This window comes from Anabrus simplex, chromosome 5, assembly GCF_040414725.1.
Source record: "Anabrus simplex isolate iqAnaSimp1 chromosome 5, ASM4041472v1, whole genome shotgun sequence".
NCBI classification, from domain to species: domain Eukaryota; kingdom Metazoa; phylum Arthropoda; class Insecta; order Orthoptera; family Tettigoniidae; genus Anabrus; species Anabrus simplex.
In genome coordinates this window covers 157,626,497-157,654,248 of record NC_090269.1, presented here as the reverse complement: position 1 = coordinate 157,654,248, position 27,752 = coordinate 157,626,497, and the positions used below count along the sequence as shown (strand labels likewise).

The 27,752-nt window shown below is 38.4% G+C and overlaps 1 protein-coding gene across 1 annotated transcript in view; it reads left to right on the top strand.

Annotated features, from left to right (window-relative positions):
• Nmdar2 (NMDA receptor 2) overlaps positions 1–27,752 on the top strand; it is an 826,846-nt gene that overhangs the window by 159,807 nt on the left and 639,287 nt on the right. The window lies entirely within an intron of this gene.

Genomic DNA, 27,752 nt, shown 5'->3' with positions numbered 1-27,752 from the left:
GTTGAAGTGGACCTGTAATATCCAAAAGACTACACGACCTGCACAAAGATTTGCCACTAGCTACAGAAAATAAAGTTGTACCAGGTACTGAAGAGTCAAAATTACTTGCAACATTGCATAACAAGGAAAAATGTGTACTCCATTACGGAAACAGTATCTCGCTCTTGGTATGAAATTGAAAAAGATTCATCCAGCAATAAAATTCGAGCAGTCGGACTGGCTAAAGAAATAAATTGTTTAGAATACATAGATGAGAATGAAGGCAACTAACGATTTTGAAATGGATTTTTACAAGTTAATGAACACCAGTGTTTTTGGAAAGACAATGGAAGCTATTCGGAACAGAGTTGACATAAAACTAGTCACCAATGGAGAAAAATTTGAAAAGTTGGTGACAAAACTAAATTTCAAAAAGAGAACCATATTCAATAAAGAGCTGGTCGCCATCTATATGAACAAGATGAAAATTAATTTCGATAAGCCGATTTATGTAGGAATTAGCATTTTGGATATTTCAGAAACACTTATGTACGACTTCCATGACCATGTCATGAAACCAAAATACGGCGACAATATTGAAATATGCTATGGGGACACGGACAGTCTCGTTTACAACATAAAATCTGAAGATGTTTACAAAGATACAAAACTATGATCAATCATTACGATACAAGCGACTATCCTGAAAGTAACATTTAATAAATGCCTGGCGCAAATAAAAATGTTTTTGGAAAAATGAAAAATGAATGTAGTGGGCAAATCATTAAGGAATTTTTTGGTCTGAGATATAATATTTATGCCTTCAAAGTCTCTGGAAAAGGAGAGAGAAATCTAATGGAATAAAGAAATGTGTAGTTCAGAAGGAAATTCTTCAAACAGTTTACGGTTCAAAACTATTAGTGACTTTGGAGAATAAACACATAATTATTCTCCCTGACCGTTATTCGAAGTTATTTCTTGAAAATGATCTACAGAGGGAAAAGAAAATCAGGAGATCACTCTTCTCATGCCATAGAGTAGTAGCAGCTAGATGCTACCCAAGTAGGTAGTAGTAAACAAATGCAAAAACCTCTTGAGGACCTCAGTCATCAATCCTACTATCTTATAGCACTCACCTATGCACTGCCGCTTGATATCGAACGTTTATAGTCGAGGGCATTTTTCGGGTGAGCTCCCACCACGACCTTTCCTGCTCAGGCTTACTGTAAGTCGGATATATCATTTTTTTACAATTTGTTTTACGTCACAGCGACACAGATAGGTCTTATGGTGACCATGAGAGGGGAAAGGCCTAGGAGTGGGACGGAAGCGGCCGTGGCCTTAATTAATGTACAGCCCCAGCATTTTCTGGATTTGAAAATGGGAAACCACGGAAAACCATCTTCAGGGCTGCCGACAGTGGGGTTGAACCCACTATCTCCCGGATGCAAGCTCACAGCTGCGCGCCTCTAACAGCAAGGCCAACTTGCCCGGTCATCATTGTTTCGTGACGTTACGAATATGTAGTATCTTGAAGCGAAGACGTGACCGCCCTATTGTCTACAAAATTGTGGCATGCCGCCCTGAATTAAATAATTGTTAAATATTCCGTTTTGCGACATACATTTTTTAAACTAATTTTTCTGTATGCAGAGTAGATGTGTGGATGATCCGCAGCTGGGAAACAAAAATAGCAACGGCAGCCAAGTTTACTCCAAATCGTACAAGTCTCACAAAATTAAACTTCTTCTTCCGGTTCACCACATATTTTGTTAACGAAATGAAAAGGAAAACTAGAATAGATGAGACTTATTAATTTGGCCCGACTCACTTTTGTATAACCTTTTAATTAGCCGCAGTTTGGCTATTTTTCTCAGCTCAGCAGTTACCATACTGTGCAAGCTTGCCATTTATTAAATACATATTTTTTCAAGGTTTTTTTCCTCTACTGGGAAAATAATTCATACACTTTCGGGACTGCGCGCACTTTTGCAAAATATTTGGGTTTAAAAACCACTGTTTTTCCCAGGTTTGAAAAATAATTTTGGTAAAAAACACCCAAGAAAGCCCTCTCTCTCGTCTTCATGGGGTCTGCCACAGTTTTAAAATACATTGAAGTAAAATAAACCCTGTTTTTCTTAGGAAAAATGATACTTTAAAAATGCCGGTTTTTCAGTACAGAAATATACAGGGGACAGGGTGTTTATAAAATTCTTGGTTTTCCAGTACATAAAAATACAGGCTAACCAGTAGTGGTGTGACGCCGGTTCTGATCCACTTTGGGGTGGGGGGTGGAGTGGGGGGTGGGCGGGGGGCGTGGTCTGTGCTCTGATTGGTTGGGGGGTGGGGGTGGGGGCGTGGCCTCTGCTCTGATTGGTGGGTGGGTGGGGGGCGGGGCTTTGCTCTGATTGGTGGGTGGGGGCGGGGCTTTGCTCTGATTGGTGGAGGTGGGGGAGGGTGGGTGTGTTGGTCTGTCTCTGTGGGGGAGGTGAGCGTGCGTGCGCGCGCGCGCGTGCAGGGTGGTGGGGGCGGGGTGTGGCCTCCACCTCCTTGGCGGAGGGGGGTTACGTTTCCCCCCCTTTGTGCAGCTGTGTGTGTGTGTGTGGCAGGTGCGCGCTCCCCTCCCGCTGAGTCAGCCTCGTTCCCCTCCCCTCGCTCCCCCAGCTGAGTCAGCCTTAACCGCGTTTCCCTTTGTGCAGCTGTGTGTGGCAGGTGCGCTCTCTTCCCGCTGAGTCAGCATGACGCGCAGATGTGCTCCCCTCCCGCTGAGCCAGCATCGTTCCCCCCTCGCTCCCCCGCTGTGTCAGGCTCGTTTCCCCCCTTCCTCTGTTCTTTTGTGTGTGTGGCAGGTGCGCTCTCCCGCTAAGTCAGCTTCCCTTATCTCTTATTTTTTAAACATGCATGCAGGTGCGCTCTCCCGCTGAGTCAGCATTGTTCCCTTCGCAGGTGCACCCTCTTGCCGAGTCAGCATTTTTCTCTTTGTTATTTTTAAAGAAAATGTGTGCACGTGTGCTGTCCTGCTGAGTCAACATCGTTATCTCTTATTTTTAAATGCATGCGGGTGCAGCAGGAGTGCTTAAGAAAAAAGTGGGTGTTATAAAATTAGGAGCGTTGTTGGCTTGCACGTACGCTCTCAGGGGGAGCGCTCTCCCTCCCTAGCCTAACCACCTACAGTTTCATCACGTGCGCTCCCCTGCTAGTAAACAAGCGTGTAGTGCCTAAGAGTAGGGGTAAGAGATTGAGTATATATGCTGGAGGGTTTTGTAGACTGTATCAGAGATTCGTCTCAGTTATTGAAGGGAATACTTTTCAACAGAAAAATGGTACGAGTGAAGCAGACGTTGCCGCGATGCTATAAACCTATGGACTTGAGGTTTAGCCTTCAGCAGCAGCAGCAGCAGCAACAGCATCACCAGCAGGAGGAGAAGAAGGAGATGTTGCCTACACCACCGATGCAGAGCTTTCCTCAAGTCCAAACACTAGTGGACTTGAGCTGTGGTAGCCTTCAGCAGCGACAGCAACATTACCAGGAGGAGGAGATGTCGTTGGACTTGAGCTGTAACGGTAGCCCGCGACAGCAGGAGTTGCAGACCACACCACCAATTCGTAGTAGAGTTCAACCTCAGCAGCAGCAGTATCAACAACAGCAGTGGGAGGACAAGAAGGAGATGCTGCCTACACCACCACAGATGCAGTGCTTTCCTCAAGTCCAAACACTACTGGGCTTGAGCTGTGGTTGCCTTCAGCAGCGGCAGCAACATTACCAGGAGGCGGAGATGCTGTTGGACTTGAGCTGTAACGACAGCCTGCGACAGCAGGAGTTGCAGACCACACCACCACTTCGTAGTAGAGTTCAACTTCAGCAGCAGCAGCAGCAGCAGCAGCAGCAGCATCAGGAAAAGGAAGAGGAGGAGATGGACTGCAGTTTACAGCAGGAGGAGGAGGAGGAGGAGGAGGAGCTGCACAATAGTTCCATTGTAAAATGGATTGAGGAAGTGGTGGTACTAATAAGAAAAGAAGAGGAAGAAGAGGAACGACAGAAAAAAAATCTTTTCCTCTTTAAGGAGGAGGAAGAGGAAGAAGAAGAAGAAGAAGACCTATATGATGAAGAAGATAGTGATGATGATAATGATGAAAAGACATTCATCAAAGAGATGAAAAAAATTTTCAGTTTTGATTCAGTTGCTCAAAGGGGGCTTGAGGAGCAAGGGTGTTGCGAAGCACCCAATTTGGAAAGAAGTAACAACGGAGAATTTTATAATTGTAAAAATTGTAAATGCATAAATATTTTTTAAATATTGTATTGTATTGTTTTGTTTTGTATTGTATTTTGTATTGTATTTTGTGCACTAGTTTTTTAAATATATAATTATTTTTATATCTTTTTTTATTTCTTAAACCTTTATATGTATCCTTTCATTATTACTAAGAGCAGAAGGAAGGAAAAAGGGAAACAAAAAAAAGCACAACATATTATTTTTTTTTATTACAATCTATTCCTTACAATACATTAGTTTCTTTAATCCAAGAATTATGAGAATCATCATACCCTAACCATTTTACAAGCACTTTATTTCCTTTCCTTCGAAGTATGCGTTCTACTAGGTAGATGTCTGGATGTTTAGTCTTTTGCAATTCTTCTGTGTAGAAGGCACCAGCTATTAGATGTTGTTGACAGTCTTTTAAGAGGTATGTCACAGGGTTAGTAGGTTGCACCTTATAAATAGTGAAGAGCTCAGTAGTCCAGTTAGGTGTATACCCTTTTTCAAATTGATGTTTTTGCTTGCTGATGCGAACAATATCACCTACTTGAAATTTTCTCTTTCTAGTATCTACTGTTTTAATTGTGTTATACACTGTTGCAAGCAGTCGATTGTCTTTTACATCACAAGGTTTCATTTTAATAGTACGGTGATAGGTGTGATTATAATCATGGATAAGCTTTTGTAACCTATGTATCCATGAATGAGTTCCTTCTTTAGTAAACATTCTCCACATACGTTCACGAAGTGTTCGGTTGAAACGTTCTACAACACAAGCTTTCATATTGCTGTACGTTGAGTAATGATTAATGTTGTGTGATGTGGTCCATCGTTTGAACTCAGCATTGTAGAACTCTTTTCCTCTGTCTGTTTGAATATGTTTAGGAAATCGTTTGCTCTTATTGTATATCTTACGCAGCACTGCAGCAACTTCTTTTCCACTCTTACTTTTTAAAGGTTGTGCCCAAGCATATTTAGAATAAACATCTATAATGGTTAGCATATACTTAAAACCATTATTTTCTCGAGAATAGGGTATCATTTCTACTAAATCCATTTGGTGTAGATCATCTAATCCTTTAGTAATAACCCTCCGCCGCATGTAACATCTGCGAGCGGGGCGGTGTAACTCTCTAGCAATATTAGCTCTGATGTCAACACTCATTCTGATGTGGTGTAAAACGAAGACTGGTTATTTATGCAATAATTCGAGCTTCTCGAAGTTCTTCAATAATAGATAAAATTTCGTTTTCGTGTGCAGTATGACCTGCAGATTTAGAAGCCATTAACAGCTGTAGACGTTGTACAAGCTCATTAGGATCATCCCAGTGTACATAGTCAACAATAGGTTGTTGATGATTATATTTCCACTTCAAACCCATGCCTGTTCGCTTTCTTTTTCTACATGGCGAACTTTCTGTAGAGAAGAGTGGTTTAATAATGTTTGTATATTTATACCCTCGATTAGACATTAACTGTTTATCCGATCGATGCTGAACTCTGTGCGCGTTTGTAGATTCTAATATTTTTACATAATTTGAAAGATCTCTCTTTGTGTATATACTATTATTGGGGAAGGATTTAAAAATTAATTCATAAAGACCTCGCGTGCCTTTATAGCTTTTGTTATTTATGACTATGTCGTTACCGTGGAAACGTATTTCTGAATCACCAAGAAACCATCTAGCTTCTTCTTTTCGTACCCCATAAACTCGATCTAATACTTTGCGTACACTGTGTGGTTGTGTAAATAAATCCAAGTAAGAAGAAGCAATATTCCCTATTATTGGCTTCTGTGCTTTAAAAATGAATGGAACTTCTGCATTGGGTTGCTCTAGAAGAGTTCTTTCTTCGTTTTCTTTTGTTTCTTCTGCTTCTTCTGTTTCTTCTGTTTCTTCTTGTTTGATAGGAGGTGCTGTAGGAGAGTTGAATGAATTAGATTTTTCTGAGACGGTAGCCAGTAGAGATTTTAAGGGTTTGGATATAGGACTAAATGTTTTTTCAAGTTGATTTTCTTGTAAAAGCTCTCCTGATTTAAGCGCATCATATTTATATTTTACATTTTTAATAGCTTGCGCAAGATATTGATTGTCATATATGTCTTTCTTTATGTCAGATTGTACTTGGTTTCTCGAACGGATGCTGCTTTTCAAACGGGTGTTCGCTGAACGGGTGCTGTTTTTCGAACGGGTGTTCGTCGAACGGGTGCTGTTTTTCAAACGGGTGTTTGTCGAACGGGTGCTGTTTTTCAAACGGGAGTTCTTGGAAGGGCTCCTGTTTTTCAAACGAGTGTTTTTCGGACAAGTATTCGTTGAACAATTCATGTTTTTTCAAAGAAGTTCTGTAGATCTTTAGCTTTTGTTCTGTATCTATGAGCAGACAAACCCATAATGGTATTGTAATACGTTTTTCAACGCTTTTTATTCTATCATAGAGAAATCCAGGTTTGTTGTGTAGTCAAACACAATATGTAAAGGTAAAGTAGTCGTTGAATGCTTACCATCGTCTCCAACCAATTTAAATTGCAGTTTGTCTTTTGCGTGAACAGTAATTATAGTTCCTTCTCCGATTGTTATAACATTTTCATTATGTTTACACTGAATCTTGTTAGCTGCAGGAACAATAGACAATACTTCAAGTGTTCCCGAGTGTGGTAACGTGTATGTAAGATGCCCATTATTGAGACGATAAAAGGGACTATCGTACATTGATGGTATGCTTGTTATTTGTAGAAGGAAATGAACAAGCAGCTTATTTTTTAAAGCCTGTACTATAGATAGAACGCGTTCATTTACAATGCTTAATATATTATCTTTTGTTTCAACGATGGATTTTTGGATCCATTCTATGTTCTTTTCGTTTAACAAATTAAGCGTTTTAGTCATGCTAGCTTTGAGTGTAGCGATGTCTTGCTTATAGGTAACCTCTATGTTATCGGTGTGCTGTTTGTTGTACGCATAATCTTCCAGGTGGTGCAGAGTGACAACATCTTGAGCTTCTTTGGGGTTTGAAACACCAGATAGTCGTTTGTCATTTATATCAATAGTCTCTTCGTTAATATGAAAATGAGCAAAGTGATTGCTAACGTTATTTTTAAGTTCGTTGATATCATAGATTACTACATCAGTTATGAAATTTTTAAGATTAGCTATGTCTTGCTTATGGTAGACCTTTATTTTATCAATATCTTGTTTGCCGCATGCATAATTTTCTAGATGCTGTAAAGTGACGACATCTTGAGCTTCTTTGGGGTTTGAAACATCAGATAAACGTTTGCCTTTTATGTTGATAGTATCTTCGTTTATATCAAAGTGCTCAACGTGATTGGTAACGTTATTTTTAAGTTCATCAAGATTATTGACTACTACATCAGTTATGTGAGTTTGAAGATTAGCGATGTCTTGCTTATAATTAGTCTCTATATTATCGGTGTGCTGTTTGTTGTACACATAATCTTCTAGGTGCTGCAAAGTGACAACATCTTGAGCTTCTTTAGGGTTTGAAACCCCAGATAGTCGTTTGTCTTTTATGTTAATGGTTTCTTCGTTTATATCAAACTGAGCAACATGATTGCAAACGTTATTTTTGAGTTCATTGATATCTTTGACCACCACATCTGATATACGGGTTTTAAGGTCAGCAATATCTTGCTTATAGACAATCTCTATGTTATCAGTATGTTGTTTGCTGCATGCATAACTTTCTAGATGCTGCAAAGTCACCACATCTTGAGCTTCTTTGGGGTTTGAAACCCCGGATAGACGTTTGCCTTTTATATTGATAGTATCTTCTTTTATATCAAAGTGAGCAACATGATTGGTAACGTTATTGTTAAGTTTATTGATATCATTGGTTACTACATCAGTTATATGAGTGAGATCAGTGATGTCTTGCTTATAGTTAGCCTCTATGCTATCGGTATGCTGTTTGTTGTATGCATAATTTTTTAAGTGGTGTAGAGTAATAGCATCTTGATCATTTTCAGGGTCTGAAACATCAGATAGACGTTTACCTTTTATGTTAATGGTTTCTTCTTTTATATCAAAGTGAGCAACGTTCTGTTTAAGTTCATTAATATCATTTTGATGGTTGGCTATCACACAGTCTGTGTATTGTTTGTTATATGCATAATTCTCAAGATGATGCAACGTAACAACATCTTGAGAATCAATTGGATTAGAAGCTTTAGATATGCGTTTATTGTGTATATTGAGGTTATCAGTGTTTACTTCTATAATGTCATTTTGCTTATTTAAGTTTGATTTGAGTTCGTTTACAGCTTGGTTTATGCTTTCTACAACAGCATTAACATCTTCCTGACTAGATGCATACAGTTCCAAATATTGTTTATTTACCGCATCAAGAGGTTTTCTTGGATCTTCTAAACCGGTTAGTCTTCTTTTCTTAACATCTATATCACTCTCTGTTTGAATATCAAAAATATCAGCGTAAGTGTCAACCTTACGTTTCAATTCATTAAGTTCTTTTACAACTGATTCGTCTAAATACTCTTTAGAATGTGTATAATTATGAAGATGTTCCAAGGTCACTGCATTAGGAGCTGTGTTTTGATTTACTATTCCGGTAACTGTAGTGGATCCTAATTCCAAACTTCCCACTCCAGAATTGTTAACAATTGTTTTCTTGAATTCGTTAAGAGAATCTACAACAAATTTTTTATTACATGCATCATTTTCAAGTATAGGGTCGGCTACACAACGTAGTCGCTTATTATTTAATGAATAATCTCCATCTTCAGTGCGGTATAAGTTATTGGCTACAGCTTCAAACAAAATACCATCCACATAAGCCTTAGTTGGTATATCATCTTCCAGTACTGGGTAAGATACAGCAACCTTAACATTTCCACATACCTCCATGATGTTTACACTCACTACTCAGTAGATCAAATGAACATGATCCATATTATATTCGCAGTATTTATACCTTCCGTGTATCGAAATACTTATCGAATCCATTACGATACCGTCCGTTATGTAATTCACTATCTTTATCGATAACAAGGAAACTATATCGATTTTCATTCCAACACTGAGCGCAGAGTTCCTTAAACTCATCGAAGCTCATATCCGTATTAACATGATCATCGTACACATGCTTTAGGTTTCCAACATCTTGTCTAAATAATATAATAAAATTTGCGTTATCTCGAAGTAAATGTTTGGGTAGACAGGTGTAAGTTTGACATAGATAAAACACATCAACACCAAAATGTCTAGCCATACTAAAATATGTTTTCATAATACTTTGTTTATCGCACGCTACATCATCGAAAATAATCACAGAGTGAGGTTTTGTTTCTTCAGGACGTATAACATCTTCGTTTTCAGAATAGCTGTAATAGGAGATACTTGGAATGGAAGCCAGCACCTTTTCTAAGCGAGCATATTTACTTTGCTGTAACGATTTCGAATAGACGTAGACGTTGGCGAAACGCAAACCATTTGGGTGTTCCAACAGATTAATCATAAGATTAGTTTTTCCACAATTCGATGGACCACATATGATACAACGCAAAGAGTTTGGAAGGAGAACACTGTGGCGTCGCACAGCATTTTGTTCTCCTCCTCCATCACCGTCTTCTATTACACGAACAGGTAGAGAGATGGTTTGTTTTACCGTTTTAACCATAGCGGACTGAATGATATGCATCACCTGCATGCTTATATATATATGCTTACCTTGAGGTGAAAGCTTTCACACGATGTTTGTCACTCGAACGAGTAACAACAACGTTACTAGTACAACAAAGAAGACGAAGAAAAATAAGAAGAAGAAGAAGAAGACTTGTTGTGGACGTGGGTTATTGAATAAAATTATAAACAAAGGTATTGACCACCTCCCATTTGAAGCACACATTCCAGGTTACCAGTATTGTGGACCAGGCACCCGACTCGAAAAACGGTTGAAACGTGGTGATCCAGGCATCAATCCTCTAGATAAAGCGTGCAAAGAGCACGATATTGCGTACCAAGAAACTGATGCAAATCATCGACGTGAAGCCGATCGAGTATTAGCTTCTAAGGCTTGGGCTCGAGTCAAGTCACGGGACGCAAGCGTACGAGAAAGGCTTGCGGCGTTAGCCGTGGCTGGAATTATGAAAGGCAAGGCAAAGCTAGGAGCTGGAAAACAAAGAAGACAAAAAAGAAAAAACCATTTATTGTTAGCTATTCAGAAAGCTCGCTCTGCGCTCGCACGTCTAGGACCAGGTGTCGGCATCAAGCAGGCAGCTTCCGCAGCACTCAGAGCTGCACGCAAAGCTGTAGGAAACAACAACAAGAACAACAACAGTGTAGGAAAAAGAAGAAGAGTTATCCCATTACCACAAAAAAGTTGGGGGGGATTATTCCACTTATTCCACTATTCGCAGGCCTATCAGCCTTAGGAAGCCTAGCGGGAGGAGCGGCAGGTGTAGTGAACGCTATAAACAAAGCCAAAAAAGCAAGAGAGCAACTGTCCGAGATGCAACGTCACAACCATGTCATGGAAGCAGTAGCTTTACGGGGCGGAAAAGGTCTCTATTTAGCTCCTTACAAAAAAGGATTGGGTCTATACCTCTGAAACTACCATACAAACCGCTCTCTAACATTGAATTACATCAGTATGCCTTACAGTTAGGAATTCCTTATTTTCGTGGTGTTTACATGAGAGACACGTTGCCTAAGTACGCACACAAAAACGAGAGTTGTATTGTAAATCTAGAACCCTCTTCCCTTTCAGGTTCACACTGGGTAGCAATATATAAAAGAGGGAAGCATGCACACTATTTTGACAGTTTTGGTGATTTGAGACCACCTTGTGAAGTATCACGCTATTTGCGTGGTTGTAACCGTATTCTATATAACTACGAACGATACCAATCTTTTGATAGCGTTATTTGTGGACATTTATGTCTACAGTTTCTACTAACTATAAATACTGCTGATAAGTGTTGACAACACATCATTCATCATGAAGAGTAGAAAGGAGTCGGTGTACACGTTGACTGGAAATGGGTCGGAATTGAGCATGGAACTATCTCCAGCGCTTGTTTTAGATGACTATTCGTACGAAGTAGGCATGAAGAGTTTGTATACCTCATACACGATTCCTAACATAACTAAAAATAATAATCTTCTGAGAATTAGGTATGTAGGTAAACATAAAGATATCAATCATGATATAAAGATACCACCAGGAATGTATGAAATTCAGGATCTTATAGATGTTTTAAATAGAAAGTTTGCACGAATAGGAGATACTCCTGATCAAACACATGAATACGAAAAGAATGGTACAAACAGACCCAACAGTAATTTTACTTTAACCTTTGACAAACATACGTTAAAATCAAAACTTTACAGCAAGTATACAATCGATTTCACCGTTGACGATTCTTTGGCACCTATTCTTGGTTTCGGGCGAACTATTTTGAAACCAAACACAACTAATATCTCACCTTCCCCTATCTGCATTTCGAACATTAACGTTATCCGTGTAGAGTGCAATATTGCAAGCGGTGCATTTTTAAACGGAAAACGTACACATTCCATTTACGATTTTTATCCTAACGTTGCTCCAGGGTATAAAATAGTTGAGCAACCCTTACCTATCATTTATTATCCTATTGCCTTACAAAGTGTAAACAACATCACTGTGACTCTCAAAGATCAAACTGAAAATAAGGTTGATTTACTTGACGAAAACCTTTCGGTTACGCTTCACATACGACCTATCGAATGAACACATGGGAATCGTCTACAGAAATACAAGCGATAGAAGTGGTAGTGGAGAACGTAAAGCTTCGAACCACATCTATCTAAAACCATTGACATTAAGCAACAAACGATATCTGGAATCTTTAGGATACAAAGTTCTTTACCCTTATAAAGATATAAAACTAAACAGACACACCTCGTTCTCACCTACAGTCAGCTAAGCCTTTATAGAGTAAACAACATATTCATCATGTCTCAAGCGCCAAAAGAAGAAAAACCGTTTTTCAATCATTCTACTTCGGGTACTGCAGGATACAATGATGAAATACGAATCCCCTATTACGCGAGCAAGGATACTATCTCTTGTAATCCTCACGTTATAAGTTCAGTTACAGGCGGGATCATAAAGTTATTACAAACGGACACACGTACACCCAATATGTACAACAGTTACAAACGAAAGCTTTAAGTTTTAGTGCTATCAGTCCTTATAAAGGTAAAACACACTCCGTGTTTTGCTCATAGTGAGCTAAACTTTTGTATGGTAAACAACACCTCCACCATGTTTCGTACGCTAAACATAGAAGAAAAACCTGTTTTCAATCGTTCTATTACTGCTGTTAAGGAGCGAACCTATCGCCCTTACGCAGGTACAACATTCGGATACAATGATGAAATACGAATCCCAGCACGCAAGCAGGAATACCATCTGTTGCCTTCAAAAAGTTCTCTTCACGTTATAGGTAAAGTTACAAACGGAGCAGGAGCTATATCCACTTCTGCTACCCTAGATAGCAATTTCGGTGCTTTTCTCTTCAGCGAATGTCGATATGAACTTAATGGTACAGAAATCGATCGAACAAGGAATTTGGGAATAGCAAGTACTATGAAGACTTTTGCATCAACGAAATCTACAACCAATCTCCAAAATACCGGTTGGTTCCCTGTCAGTCCAGGTTATGCCCTAGCTGACCCTACAACAGGTTACTTTCACATCGTTATGCCTCTTTCTAATATTTTAGGTTTTGCTGAAGATTATCAAAAGTGTATCACAGGTTGCTCCCACGAACTAGTATTAATTAGAAGTAGCAACGATAATTGCACCCTCAAATCTACAGAAGATAATGATAACTCTAATATAATTATTGAGGATATTTATTGGAAGGTGCCTTCACTCTCTCTCTCCCACCAAGAACAAGCACGCATGCTTAACATTGTAGAAAGAAATGAGAACTTGCAAATCGCATTTCGATCGTGGGAATTGTATGAACTTCCTTCTCTGCCTGCAACCAAACGAATGAATTGGACAATAAAAGCATCTTCACAACTAGAAAAACCACGTTTTATTATCTTCGGATTTCAAACTGACAGAAAGAAAAAAAGCACTAATGCTTGTGTGTTTGATCATTGTAATATTTCTAAACTAAAAGTCTTTCTCAATGAGGAATATTATCCAAATGAAGACATACGTGTTAAAATAAGTGCTGGAGACTTTTCCGAACTGTATGATATGTATACAAAATTTCAAGCTGTTTATTACTCATTAGAGGAAAATGAAATCGTTGGACCTATGCTTGGTAGACTAGAGTTTAAAACATTGGCACCTTTGATTATTATCGATTGTTCTCACCAAAATGACTCTATTCGCTCATCTCCAGTCGACATTCGTGTAGAATTTGAAACCGACACCGACATTCCTGCGAATACATCTCTTTACGCACTTCTTCTTCATGACCGAATTGTGGCTTATAAACCACTTAGCGGAGAAGTTACCATAAAACAGATGTAGACTTGAGAAGAAACACTCGCCATGCTTGCATACTTCTCTGTTATTATGGAACATACTATACTAGAACTTAAAAATAGGTATGACTGAAGAATAGGGTGGTGTCGTCATAAATCAACGCTTCCTTCACCGCGCTCGTGTCGCCATCTATAAAGTGTTTATTGATGGAGTTACTATAAAAGAGATGTGGGCTAAGAGGAAACCTTCACTCCATGTGCGTGTACTTCTCTTTCATCATGGAACAGTCTCCACTAGTTCTCATCGATCTGAAACCTTTGGAAAATGGGCGAGTTGAATGTGCTTTCTGTGAATACACCAAGGATGCTGACTTTAGTTGTGCAGCTTTAATTAAATTCGACAAACAAGATAAGTTAAAAAAATTTTTAAAAGACTTACAAAACAAATGTTTCGTTGTGGTGAACGGATTGGGTGAAGAGTTTAAAACTGTTTTTTCTAAACCTGTTGCTGATTTGTCAATGTACGGATGTTCGAAAGCAGCCTTGACAGCAGAAGAAACCAGTGATGATAAATACTTTCCGTGTGAACTACATCAAGAAGAAAAACAGAAATGTGCGTTATGGCATAATAAACACATGCATGATTGGCTCTCTAAAGAGAGTAATGTTATGCGTATGGTGAGTGCTTCTATAAACAAATATCGTCATAGTGGACTTAAATCATTCAACACTCTGGACTGGTGTTATATGCCCGATGAGATTCTGATTTCGCTTGCTGATCATCAACTTCCTTTTCTTTGGAACATACTGCCAGATGAATTCAAGGAAAAACATCCTGAATATGAATATTGTTATGAACATTACTTCAACAACGATCCAAACGCTACTACTCAAATAGATGGTACTCCCAGTATGAAGAAGGACTGTCGTATGTGTAAACAAAAAAAGGTGAAGGAGATGTATTATAATAGTTCTTGCTGTCCAAAGGAATAAATAATAAAAAAGATGGTGTAATTATGTTTATATATACACATTTTTTGTATATGTGTCTTGATTAAATAAATATCATATAACCTCTTTTGTGTATTATTTATTTCACCACCTTCCTTATTGTTAAAATAAAAACAAGCAATATATATAAATTTATTATTTTTTATTTTTACAAACTAGCTCTTTTACATTTAATTACATATATAATCACTTCATTTATACTTTAATAACAATCAAATAGGTACACAAATAATTTATTAGTTCCTGTACATACATTTTAATTAGTACATGAAACATCATACTTCTTATACTTCTTTACTATCACCATCAATGCGGTAATGACCCCACGCTAAAGTTGAAATACCATCTGATTGGATGTATCGTTTATCATCATCTGGTGTTAAAACTACTTTGTTTTGACACACAGTAAACACATGATGAAGATTTGATTGTATAGAATACTGATTTTTCATCATATGCTTATTTTCTCTGAAACACTCCTCATAATCATCTATTGTCAAATTCGCTGTAGATTTTACACCTTTGGCTTTTGTTACAGTTTTCTTTTCTGTTTTTATAGCATACATTTTTGCTCTAAGTCCAATAAATTTACAAAACAACACACCTGACAATTCATCCTTCATGTAGCCTATTTCACGTCTATTCATTCTAGGAATTCTGTAAGGATTATCCTCTGAATAGTCTCCTGTATCAAACCATTCAGCAATATCTTCCTTTATATCTGCGTAAACATCCTTAGTTTTTATATGATAAATAAGGCTATCTGTATCAGTATACACTAATGTAAGGTCCCCCTCCTTTGGATACTTTTGCTTCATGTACGCATAATGAAAATCAACTACCTTTGTTTTAGATAAGTCTAATATCGCCATTCCTACAAACATTGGTTTATCGCTCTTGACTATCACCCTTTCCATTTCAATAGCTGCACACGATTCATCAAAAATGACTCGTTTCTTAAAGGTAGGTTGCGCTATTAAACGCCCAGCACCAAAAGGTCCATCCCAACGTGTCGTCAATTTAACATCCCTAAACTTTCTCACATTCATTAGTGTGCGACCAAAAACGGAATTATTCATTAACTTGAAAAAGTTTTTATCAAGATCGTTTGTGCTTTGCTTACGTTTTTCTGTATTCAATTCAATGTAAGGTTTCATCCAAGGAGCTTGATTAAATTGTAGTATTCTGTAAATTTTTAAACATTGCAAACCATACTTTAAACATTGTTTCAAGTTTCGATAATGCAACACATACCGATGTTTATTATGTAGTGTTGTCATAAGTTTAGGAAGAGCCTTTTGTGCAGGAGATTTCCTCATTTCAGGACAAAGTGGAAAATCGTTATGCCAATCATGTATTTCTTTAGGATATGATAAATCCACTTCTAAAATATAACCTATTTCAGATTCATCATCTACATTTAGCACATCAAATTCATCTACATTTTCTACCCAAGAAAAATTGCCTACTGGGAGATACTGCATCATAGCCCACCCATATAGGTTATTTACATCCAAGTACAGTAAGTAAGAGTCGAGTATTTCTGGGTTGTAATCGCTCATGTATTTATTGTTAGCTTCAACATACCTATGAGCACAATATACTACTCCTCCTCGAATACCTCTTTCTACAAATTGCATCATATCCACATCGGTGATGAGTTCTATGTGAACTTTTGTTGTCTTTAGAAGCGAACTCCAAGCTAAACCAGGAGCAGTAAAATAATGAGCAGGATCCAACCCATAAGTCTCTCTGCACACCTTTCTAAAATTTTCAAAAATATCTGCTAAAAGTAGCACATCAGTTTTCAAATACAAATCTGAATAGTCACCCAAAGTAACACAATTAAAAGTTTTCCATACACGTTGTGCTCGTTCATATTCTATCTCAGAAATAGAACTACCAGTAAGCAAACTACCAAACATATCTTTTGGTGGTAAACTTCTTTCATCTAATACGCTTATTTCCTTTACATATTCGTAAGGAAAAACACCTTTTTGACACATCAATTCGAAATGAACAGCATCTGGAAAATATTTCCGCGTGATATGTTTAGCATCATTGTTCATGTACAAAGCACATTTCTCTAATGAACTGCCTAAGAAGTTGAATGAATCAAGAAATCGTAATTGCAACGACCTGAAAGCTTTACTATCAACAACAGGAACAACTTTAGTAAACGACTTATAGCGTTCTGTATTAGTAGGTATTAATGTCACCCTTCCTGGATTAAATACCTCACTCGCATTATCATCATTCTCCTCTACCTCTACAATCTTCTCACACAATTGTTTGATAATAAAATGACTATCGTATCCACTCAAATTATGAAAAAAGACTGGTATGTAATTCGGTAAGGTGTACTGTAGATTACAACACTGGTGACTAGCACCACGAAATTTTCCAGTTAAGTGGTCATGATCTTTAACTTTAACATCTGTTGCGACAAACTCTTTTTCGCAAATATGACAAGTAATTGCTCCTAAATATTCTTCTTCCTGATCTCTATTAAGTTCCTCTTTCGGAACTACTTGAGCATAATAATGTGCTATATCTTGAACAATACTAGATAATTCTCTAACAAACCATTCGCAACAATCGTCTCCGCGATATAAATTAAATCTACTGTATGTTTCATTGTAAGAACAATGCAAATAGTAAGCGATACTGTGCGCTCTGTGATAATTCAAGGGAGCTGTATAGGAAGTTTCATTGTTTGGCATAGCCGTGTCAATCGGGTTCAAAACGCATTCGATGTCAGCATAAATAGTAAAAGGAACTATTTCTTTATGTTTATAATGAATGAACTTGATTATTTTTTCATTCTCTTTCGGCATTTCTAACTTTACAGGATTAAATTGACTACACGTAACAATGTGGTTATCTAGTCTGAGTTGTGTACCAAAGTATGATAAACAGCGTTCACACACATAGATCTTATGATTATGTTTGTTAACTGTTGAAGACACTAACCGAGATAGAGATTTGATCCACGAAAAATGGTATACAACGTTATCTTGTTCCGTTTGGAGCAGCAATAGGTTTACATGCTTCCTTGCAGAACCCTCTAATTTCTTTGTAATGTAAATAGGTACAATTGTAAACGGTTGATTGCTATCTTGCCCTGCATACATCCACTTTCCATTTTCATACATTACTCCATACACATTTACTGATATATCGTTTTGGTTTTCAAATTTAGACAACTTTTGTATTTCCATAGGAAATGAAATTCCTTCTAAGTTTAAAACACTTCTATAGTCTGGATATGATGATCGACGCTCGGTATGCGTTCTTGCTGGATTAAGAGCAGCTACAATTGACCATGCAAAACAGTCGTCATCGTTGCATTGTACATTAACAACAGCTTTCTTATCCCGTATGGCTTTAGGTAATTTCAAATGGTGACCCGCATGAAATCCTACATATGAATTTATGTTTATTCGCAGTTCCAACAGCGACTTAAGAGCCCACCCAGAATCTCTCTCTGGATAGCGACTCAATTTGGTTAAGGTCTCTTGCACAACATTTTCTTCATACCACTCTCGTAAATCTGTTGCAATAGTAATAATATGATTTTTGGTGTTGGTGTGAAGTTTAGTTGTCTGATCCGAACTAGGCAATATGTGTTCAGATATCAATGATGTGTTTACTTTAAGCGCACTGCTTTCTAACGCTTTTTGCACATACTTTTTAAACCATATGTAACACCTTTCCAAAAACAATTTAGGATCCTTCAACTCACAACTATTTCTAATTGACCCAGTAAACATACGCGTCCTGTAACTAGTTTCTAGTAATGTCCAAGCCATACAACATTTTTCTACTCTTACAGTTACTTTGCTTAAACAATTGTTTTGTATACAATTCTTTAGACTGTCAACTAGATTTACCCAATATGTATTCAATTCATTTGTATTTTCAATTAACGTGGGTTCATAGATTGAAAGATGAGTTGATGGAATAACGTCTACAGACACATTCAACCCTCTGTCCAAACCACATTGTTCTAACATACTCTCTACGGAGGTGTATGTGTCACTTAAAAATTCTTCAAATTTATGATTGTTTGTTACATTATCCAAAGAAAAGGAAAGTTCTTCTGATAACCTCAAACGTTTTGGTTCCATCATTGTTTACCTAATTTCTCTATGTTTTAATAAAAAACAACAATAACAGTTATGTACATCCGCATGAATCCACCATTGCGAAAGGAATGTATAATGCTACTAGAACAAGGAATTAGTTTCAAATCACACTTGTTCTCAAGACTTCATAACAAATGCTAATGATATACCTTACTGTACATATCAATAAACATTAATACATTTGACATAATTTCTTTACTTTAAATAGACAGTAATGACAGTTGCTGTACACAGTATGTACATCCGTATTGTAGTTCAATAACTGTTTTTGAATCCACGAATACGGGGAATGTATAACGTCACAAGAACAGTGAATTAGTTCGGAATCACACTCATCTTGAAGACTGCATAACAAATGCTGTTGATATATCTTACTGTACATATCAGTAAACACTATCACATTCGATTCAAACCTTAGAGTTTTGTAGTTATAACCAGAAATTATTAAAAAATGAGCATTTTTATCCAACCCTGGAGTCTGTAATATCACACGTAACACACACTCATCAACATTTTTCCTGTGCTCTTGATAGTATTCTTTCGAAGAATCTGATGTGTATACAGTAAACGTTAAGGGTGTAATATTGTTTAACCAACAGTCTTCTTCTACTTCTTCTGCCTTACAACCCTCAAGACATGAAGAAACTATAACTAACTGTTCGATTCCTTCTCTCTGTCTTACACTTATATGCTTATATTTCATATTTTAGGCACACATATAAACAAAAAACAGCTTAGGCACACATATAAACACAGCTAAAAACTATGGTAGATAAAACATAGGTAGGGAAGATTCTAGCGCCTTCTCCTCCTCAGCAGACTACCCTTCCCCCTATACATGCATGAACAATGTTAAAGCAAACACTTTAAACTTTCTATTTAACAAAATCTACCTCGTTACGTGAATTTATTTTGCCTTTATATATGAGCTTCAATCCTCTTTGATTTAATTCCTCCACGTCGTTGTCGGTTAGTTCTTGGTACTGAGCTGGTAAAAATACTGATGTTGCCACCTCTTCGTCACCAGATTTTTCTAAAATATCTGCAACAATTCGCCTCCCGTACCGAGTTTTAACAGCTCGGTACGAGAGCACATTGTAAACTTCATTGACCGCTAATTGATCTAGCGGTCTATACTCGCTTCCTCTTGATTTAGATAAAGTAGAAAGTTTCTTCAACAAGTCCATAACTTGATGGCAAACAGTTAAATCACACTCTGAAACCAAAAAAAGAAATCCTAATATTATCCTCTCTATTCAATCAAGTTATAACTTATTACATTGCGTTACAAAGAAACAGAGAGAAAAAAACTTACCAAAAGATTAGGTGTGAATCAAATCTCTGGTCAATCCCGAACAGCGCGAGCAGCAATCAAGGATATATGTAATAGATCACTGATGTACACAAGCAAGGTCGCAGAACCAGCGAATACGTTTCCACAAACGAATGCTGGCTATATATATACTAAACTCATCGCAGCAGGAGAGCGCACGTGCAAGCCAACTCAGCGGGAGGGTGCACGTGCATGCATGTTTAAAAATAGAAGATAAAGGATGCTGGCTCAGCGGGAGAGCGCACGTGCAAACCAACTCAGTGGGAGAGCGCACCTGCCACACACACACACAAAAGAACAAAGGAAGCGGGGGAAACGAGGCTGACTCAGCTGGGGGAGCGAGGGGAGGGGAACGAGGCTGACTCAGCGGGAGGGGAGCGCGCACCTGCCACACACACACACACAGCTGCACAAAGGGGGGGGAAACGTAACCCCCCTCCGCCAAGGAGGTGGAGGCCACACCCCGCCCCCACCACCCTGCACGCGCGCGCGCGCACGCACGCTCACCTCCCCCACAGAGACAGACCAACACACCCACCCTCCCCCACCTCCACCAATCAGAGCAAAGCCCCGCCCCCACCCACCAATCAGAGCAAAGCCCCGCCCCCCACCCACCCACCAATCAGAGCAGAGGCCACGCCCCCACCCCCACCCCCCAACCAATCAGAGCACAGACCACGCCCCCCGCCCACCCCCCACTCCACCCCCCACCCCAAAGTGGATCAGAACCGGCGTCACACCACTACTCTAACCAATTCTTGAAATGGAAAAATAATTAAAAGACATGCGTATTGCGTCAACATAGGGGGAAAATATAGAAGCAAATACATTACGATATTCTATGACTATTGCGTTTTACCACATAAAAGCATAAGGATTTCAAAAGTGCGCCCGTATCGGCATTATATATCTACTATTGGTTTTGTAGAAATATACATTTGTTTTTCTTTCTAAATTCCCGTTGTGCTTTCCATGATGTAGATGTTTACTCTTTGCTGTATTATAAAGTATTTAATTGTGCCCTAAATTTGTTTACAAATGTAAGCTCTTCAATAAATAAATAAATAAATAAATAAATAAATAAATAAATAAATAAATAAATAAATAAATAAATAAATAAATAAATAAATAAATAAATAAATAAATAAATACATAAATAACTTAAGTAATTAATAAGTAAATAGTAATAAGTAAATAAAAATATCTCTCACGTGGTCCATTGGTATATTAATTTTAAATGGATCACCCAGAAATTATCCACTGTTTATTTCTTTCATATTCCAAATTAAAGTTTTACTGTTAGAATTGCAAGCATGGAAAAGCGAATAAAAGTTCAAACAAATTCTATTTACATGAAAATTATAATAATCGTTCCACTAACTATTTTGACGGTTTTTTGAGATGCCGAGATGCCGGTAGTTAGTCCTGCTGGAGTTCATTTTCGTGCCAGTAAACCTACCTGCACGAGGCTGGCGTATTTGAGCACTTTAAAATACCACCGGACTGAGCCAGCGGTTAAAATTCCATCTAAGTCACTCAGCCCGACATTAAAATGATCTTCTCAGCAACGAACTGTACACTTTTCCGACATATCACCGGCATTTCTCCGGCTCGCCAAAAATCCCTTTCTTTCTTGGCTCATTGATAAATAATTAGCTTGGGCGTGGTATGCGTTGTATTAGTGCCCATCAAGATTCCTGAAAATACCACTCAGATTATTGCACACTGTATAGAAATTGAACTTGACTTTACCAGACACTAACATAAAGGAGAAACCCGTGAACTGTGTCCTGTTTCTCAAAGCACACCATGTCTGCTAGTACAGTCAACCTGGACCATGACGTCAGACCAATGAGATCGCGTACTTGCATCACTCAACATTTACGTTCTGCACTTTTAATTTGGATTTTCATCATGTTTGTAGTTATTATTTCCTCATTCTGACCATATTATTGAATTCTGCATGAAATTTTTAATCAGATTCGCCATTTTCTAATTCAACCCCGGTTTCCACTCACATTGGAATTGTACTCAATGTGCAAATTACGAGGGTGAGTCAATAAATAAGTCGCAAAACTGAATTGAGGCAACAATAATCAAAGCAACTTTCTGGCATTTATTTCAATTTTCCACATATTCATCCTGTACATTCAGTCACTTACAAGTCCTTGAAAGCCAGTAGCAAAGAAGTCCTCTGGTTGCTGTCGCAGCCAACGTGTAACCTCATAGATTACGGCATCATCTATATCAAAATGACGGCCATCCAAATGAAATTTTAGGGGCCCTAACAGATGAAAATCACTGGGGGCTAAGTCTGGACTGTACGGTGGATGTTCCAAGCGCTCCCCACCTCTGATGCTTTTCCTTCCATGGTTAAAATTCTGAATCCAATTGAACACAGCTCTCCGTGAGAAAAAGTTTTCACCATAGACGGGATGCATTTTGCATGCACTTCTTCCGTGGACAGTAATTAGGCCCACAGAAAACGCACAACTGCACGCTGTTCTTCTCGTGTACAGTCATGCAACACATGTGCCATCGTGCACTAACAGCCTCTGACTGATTGAGTGTCTGCGAGATGTCGTACGACAAGGATATATATGCTGCCATCTGCTGGCAAAACTTGGGCGCGTAATTTAAAATGGTATAAGCCACACACATGTTTGCGACTTATTTATGGACTCACCCTCGTACTAACATTTTTTTTTAATAATTTGCTTTACGAGGTAGGTCTTATGGCGAAGATGGCATAGGAACGGGAAGGAAGCGTCCGCTGGCTTAATTTAGGCACAGCCCTTGTGTGAAAATGGGAGACCACGGTAAACCATCTTCAGAGCTGGGATTCGAACCCACCATCTCCCGAATGCAAGCTCGCAGCTGCGCGCACCTAACCGCACGGCCAACTCGCCCGGTACCACCAACTAAGTCTGTGCCTTATTTTACTCGTCCGTCAGGGTATCGTGACGACCTAACTCCATGAGCCTCTGTCCTGGCCTTCATCGAGGTCTGGGCCAGTCCACTGGGTCTCCTAATATGTTGTTGTCGATGCCGGATTGTTTCACTGTACAATAATAGGTGTAAGTTTTGTATCAGAAATGCAAAGTAATAAATCTATATATCTATATATATAAAATAAGAGTTTTGTCTGTACATTGCTCAGAATTTGAAAAGAATGGTATTTCTGTATCGGTCATGCCCATAGTAACAAGAAAATGTACTTTTTACTTTTCCGTAATTTCTGTCTGTCTGTCTGTCTGTCTGTCTGTCTGTCTGTCTGTCTGTCTGTCTGTCTGTCTGTCTGTCTGTCTGTCTGTCTGTCTGTCTGTCTGTCTGTCTGTCTGTACACGCATCACGAGAAAACGGCTGAAGAGAATTTAATGAAAATCGGTATGAAAAGTCGGGAGATGAGCCGCTACAATCTATGCCATAACTTATTATATTCGCGCTGAGTGAAATGGTAGTTTAGGGGAAGGCCTTAAATTTAATTATCGAATATTTATATCATTAGTGGTCGTGTCGATAAATACTATATAACTAAAGTTATATAGAATTAAATTTCCAATCAATTATGTCTTATACATTTATATCATACCGGCTCTGATAACACAGATATTAATGAATTTGTATTTTTGTTGTTAAGTCCATATCAACGCCGAGCCGCGAGAAAGTGGGTTAACAGAATTTAATAAAAACCGCTATATAGAGTCGGGGAATAAGAAACTACAGTCTAGGCTGTGAATAATTTTATTCGCCCGAGATAAAATGGTAGTTTAGGGGAAGGCGCCTAAAATTTACTTTTTAAATACCGGTACCTATATTATTGGTGCTATCGAAAAGTACTACATAACAAAGGTTATAGACAATAAAATTTCCGATCATTTATGTTTCATTCGGTTTTACTGTACCGACTATGATAAGAGTGGTATTTCAGAAGGCCTACAATATCGAAAGCGCATAACACTGATCAACCATAACTTTACATTGACCATTGTTTGTTACTGATTAACAATAACTTTACACTGACCATTGTTTATTGTGATGTTCTTCGTTTCTTATGGTGCCGCTCAACTCCGATAGATGGGATTACTACTGCGTACCGAGTATAACAGCCCGACTGAACATTGGCGGGTAATCGCTGGGGAGTTGGAAAACTTTCTTCTTTAGGATGCCATTCCTCTGGTTCATACATTTTCTGATACTGCAGGTACGTAACACACTGGTTCATCATAAAATGAAATGGCGTATGGCTTTTAGTGCCGGGAGTGTCCGAGGACATGTTCGGCTCGCCAGGTGAAGATCTTTTGATTAGACTCCCGTAGGCGACCTGCGCGTCGTGATGAGGATGAAATGATGATGAAGACAGCACATACACCCAGCCCCCGTGCCAGCGAAATTAACGAATGATGGTTAAAATTCCCGACCCTGCCGGGAATCGAACGCGGGACCCTCTGAACCGAAAGCCAGTTCGCTGACCATTCAGCCAACGAGTCGGGCGGTTCATCATAGTATTCCAGCTATTCGATCCCTACTCTGACGCGCTGTTTTGAATGAGCTGTATGCACACGTACGGCAGAGGCTCACTTAGTAGTAGTAGTAGTAGTAGTAGTATGACCTGGTCTAGAATTACAATTTAAGCCTATTTCAAATTATAGCAACACAATTCAATAAATAACTAAAATGTCAACACTGAAAAGAGCCGCTTCTTACGAAAAGCTTCTTCCTCTTCACGTTTATTAAATTCTACATTCATTTAATTCCAAATTAGCAGTGAAGAGGGGGCTTTTCCTCTGGCTTGGAGGAAAAAATTGCCTCCAAGTAAGATAGATTTTTCCGTTGCCATTATAGTGAATTGAGATTTTCCGACTCATCGGGTACTCCTAGGAAACAGATTAGTAAAAGGGCATAGTTTTTGCCCTGGGACTCTCCACTATAAGCCTCCCATTCCACCCCCGCCCCCCCCCCCCCCCCACACACACACACCGTCGAAAAAAGACGGAGAGTGTTCACAGATCAGAGCTATCTGCGGCTTGGTCATTCCAGCTCTGGAATTCCAGCATAGTACTGTTGGTTAAAAGTGAGAAATTGTGTTGTCTTTCATTTGATGGAGTATTTCATATGAAAGCATTGCTTTTAATCGCGCCGTTCCTACTGACGTCATTGCAATGACCTATGATCATTTCAGTTGGGAAAACCATTAAGACAGTCTTTCTGAGGATGTAAAATGACTGGTGGAGAGTGAGTGTCTGCCATTACAACGAAATTCCCCAACCTGATGGTGACTGATGGTAGGCAAGCGGGCCTATCATTACAATGAAAATTCCCCAACACAGTCTTCATATGAGAAAAGACGTTTGGTGACTTCCTCATTGCATTTCTAGGCTAACGTTAAGAGCTATGCAATTTAATACAATCTTGCTCACAAGGTGTACACCACCTAACCTAGAATTCTGTATACAATGTAGAATTCCGTAGCGAAGCACGGGTACATCATCTAGTTGTTTATAAAGTAAGATATTAAAGTTCTTTGAAATAAATGTTACGTATTGTGAATATATCCTGAATATCCGAGTATCCTGAACATTGCCCAGTGTCCCACCGCGGGTTTTGAACAGAGTGTTTACATCTATTTCATGTCGTAATACATACTAAATATCGGAGGCAAGCTCTCGCTTTCAATGCCACAAATCACCAATATCGTTCGATGCAATTTATGTTCTATCGACGAAATAGTTCACTTCCCCTTGTTTACGAGGGACAGTTTACTAAAACTTGTCCCACCTGAATGTAAAGTGAAAAATAACATAAGTATCCTCTCTACACGGGAAAGCGTAGAGTCGTGCATATGTTTTTGGCGTAGAAAACGAGATCACGAATTCATATCCATAATTCTATGTTTTTCTTTGTATCTGAGAAAATGCACGAATACGAAAGGAGTGCAGAGGTCCAATTGAGTATTTCTAGCGAAGAAAAATATAAAATGGGGCCAATGGTGAAGTACAACTGGGCGACCACCTTCAAAAAGATTAAATACTGATAGAATGAAACAGGCATTTATTCACACATTAATGTACAGACATTTGAGTACATTAGTTATCCTCAGTGCCTCAGAACAAAATACTTACCGATGACAATATTTAACGTGGAAGGGAGAAGCCCACTCCAAGAGTAGATTCATCAAAAGGCCGGGAACAAGTACTCACCTAAAGCTTTAACCATCCTTACCATGTCATGTGAAATGAGCCACACCATTAAAGTTAAAAGATTTTAATCAACACATTCATACCTACAGATGAAATTAAAATTCTACTAAGAAAATGAAGAAATATCATGTCAATGAAAATTAATATTGTGAAACAATTAAAATCAGAAGTTGAAATATTTCTTAGATCAAGATAAAAATTCGAGGTTGATGTAATTAAAAAAAAACCTTAACTATATTGTATATTTATTATTATTGCTATGCTTGGTGTGTGTGGTGTATCCGGAACGTCAGAATTAGAACCGGCCTTGGTTAACTAGGCAAGGAATATAGTCAAATATAAATGAATTTTGCTTCTAGAACATGAACAATTAACAGGCAATAAACTGACTAGCCCAAATAAATCAATAAGTAGGATCCACTACAAACAGACTGGCTAGCAGAATAAATAACATAGTCATCCAGCACCATTCTATCCATCATTAACATTCAAAGACAGTCATCTATTTTTCAACAACTAGGAGGGCAGGAAAAAACTAATCATCATCAAACAAACTCGTAATCGGGCAACCAGCCATAATAATAGGCAAGGCAATAAGCGTAGAAAATTCTAGCCTTACGGCCACTAATAATTTTGAGGTTTCGTTTTCATTAGAGAAGAATGCCACGAAATGCAGTTGTAAATTTTTCGGTCTACACTCATCATGCGATGTTCACATAACACCTTGAATAAACTTTAACCTCGAATTAGAACCATGATATAGCTTTTTAACTTTACCAGACGTTGTGTTTACGGAATCGGAGTTATCATTTTAACACATTTTAAGGATTCCAAACAGAATAATTTGAATTACAGGTGTAGATCGTCCGTCGTTCGCACGGCCATCGTAACCAGTTCCACACATGATTTTGATTTACATCATACTAAAGGATTACATAGATATCTTGAGGTTCAGGTTACCACGTGAAAATGATTTGCCCAAAAAAGAGAAATATCCATAGTAAATAAAAAACGGCTTGTGCAGTCTTAAGGAAAACATCTTGAAAAGACGAAACCCACAAGGGTTCCTATCGAGGATCAAAATCGTCTCTTCCAGAAATCATTTTCCGACACACAAACGAATTTGCTTCCGATTCAGAAACCATCTTGACCCCGACTACAAAGGTCATAATTCACTTGTCCAGTTCAACTATTTGTCTCATTGTCGGAGTCGTGACTGGCAGCCCCGTGGAGCGCCACCAACTGGCTAAGTCTTTATTAACGAGGAACGCCAACACGCTGTGCAGCGAAGCACACTGTTTCAATTCATAATGTGACACGAATTTCAAATCACTTACGAAAGGAGTTAAAGTTCTTTA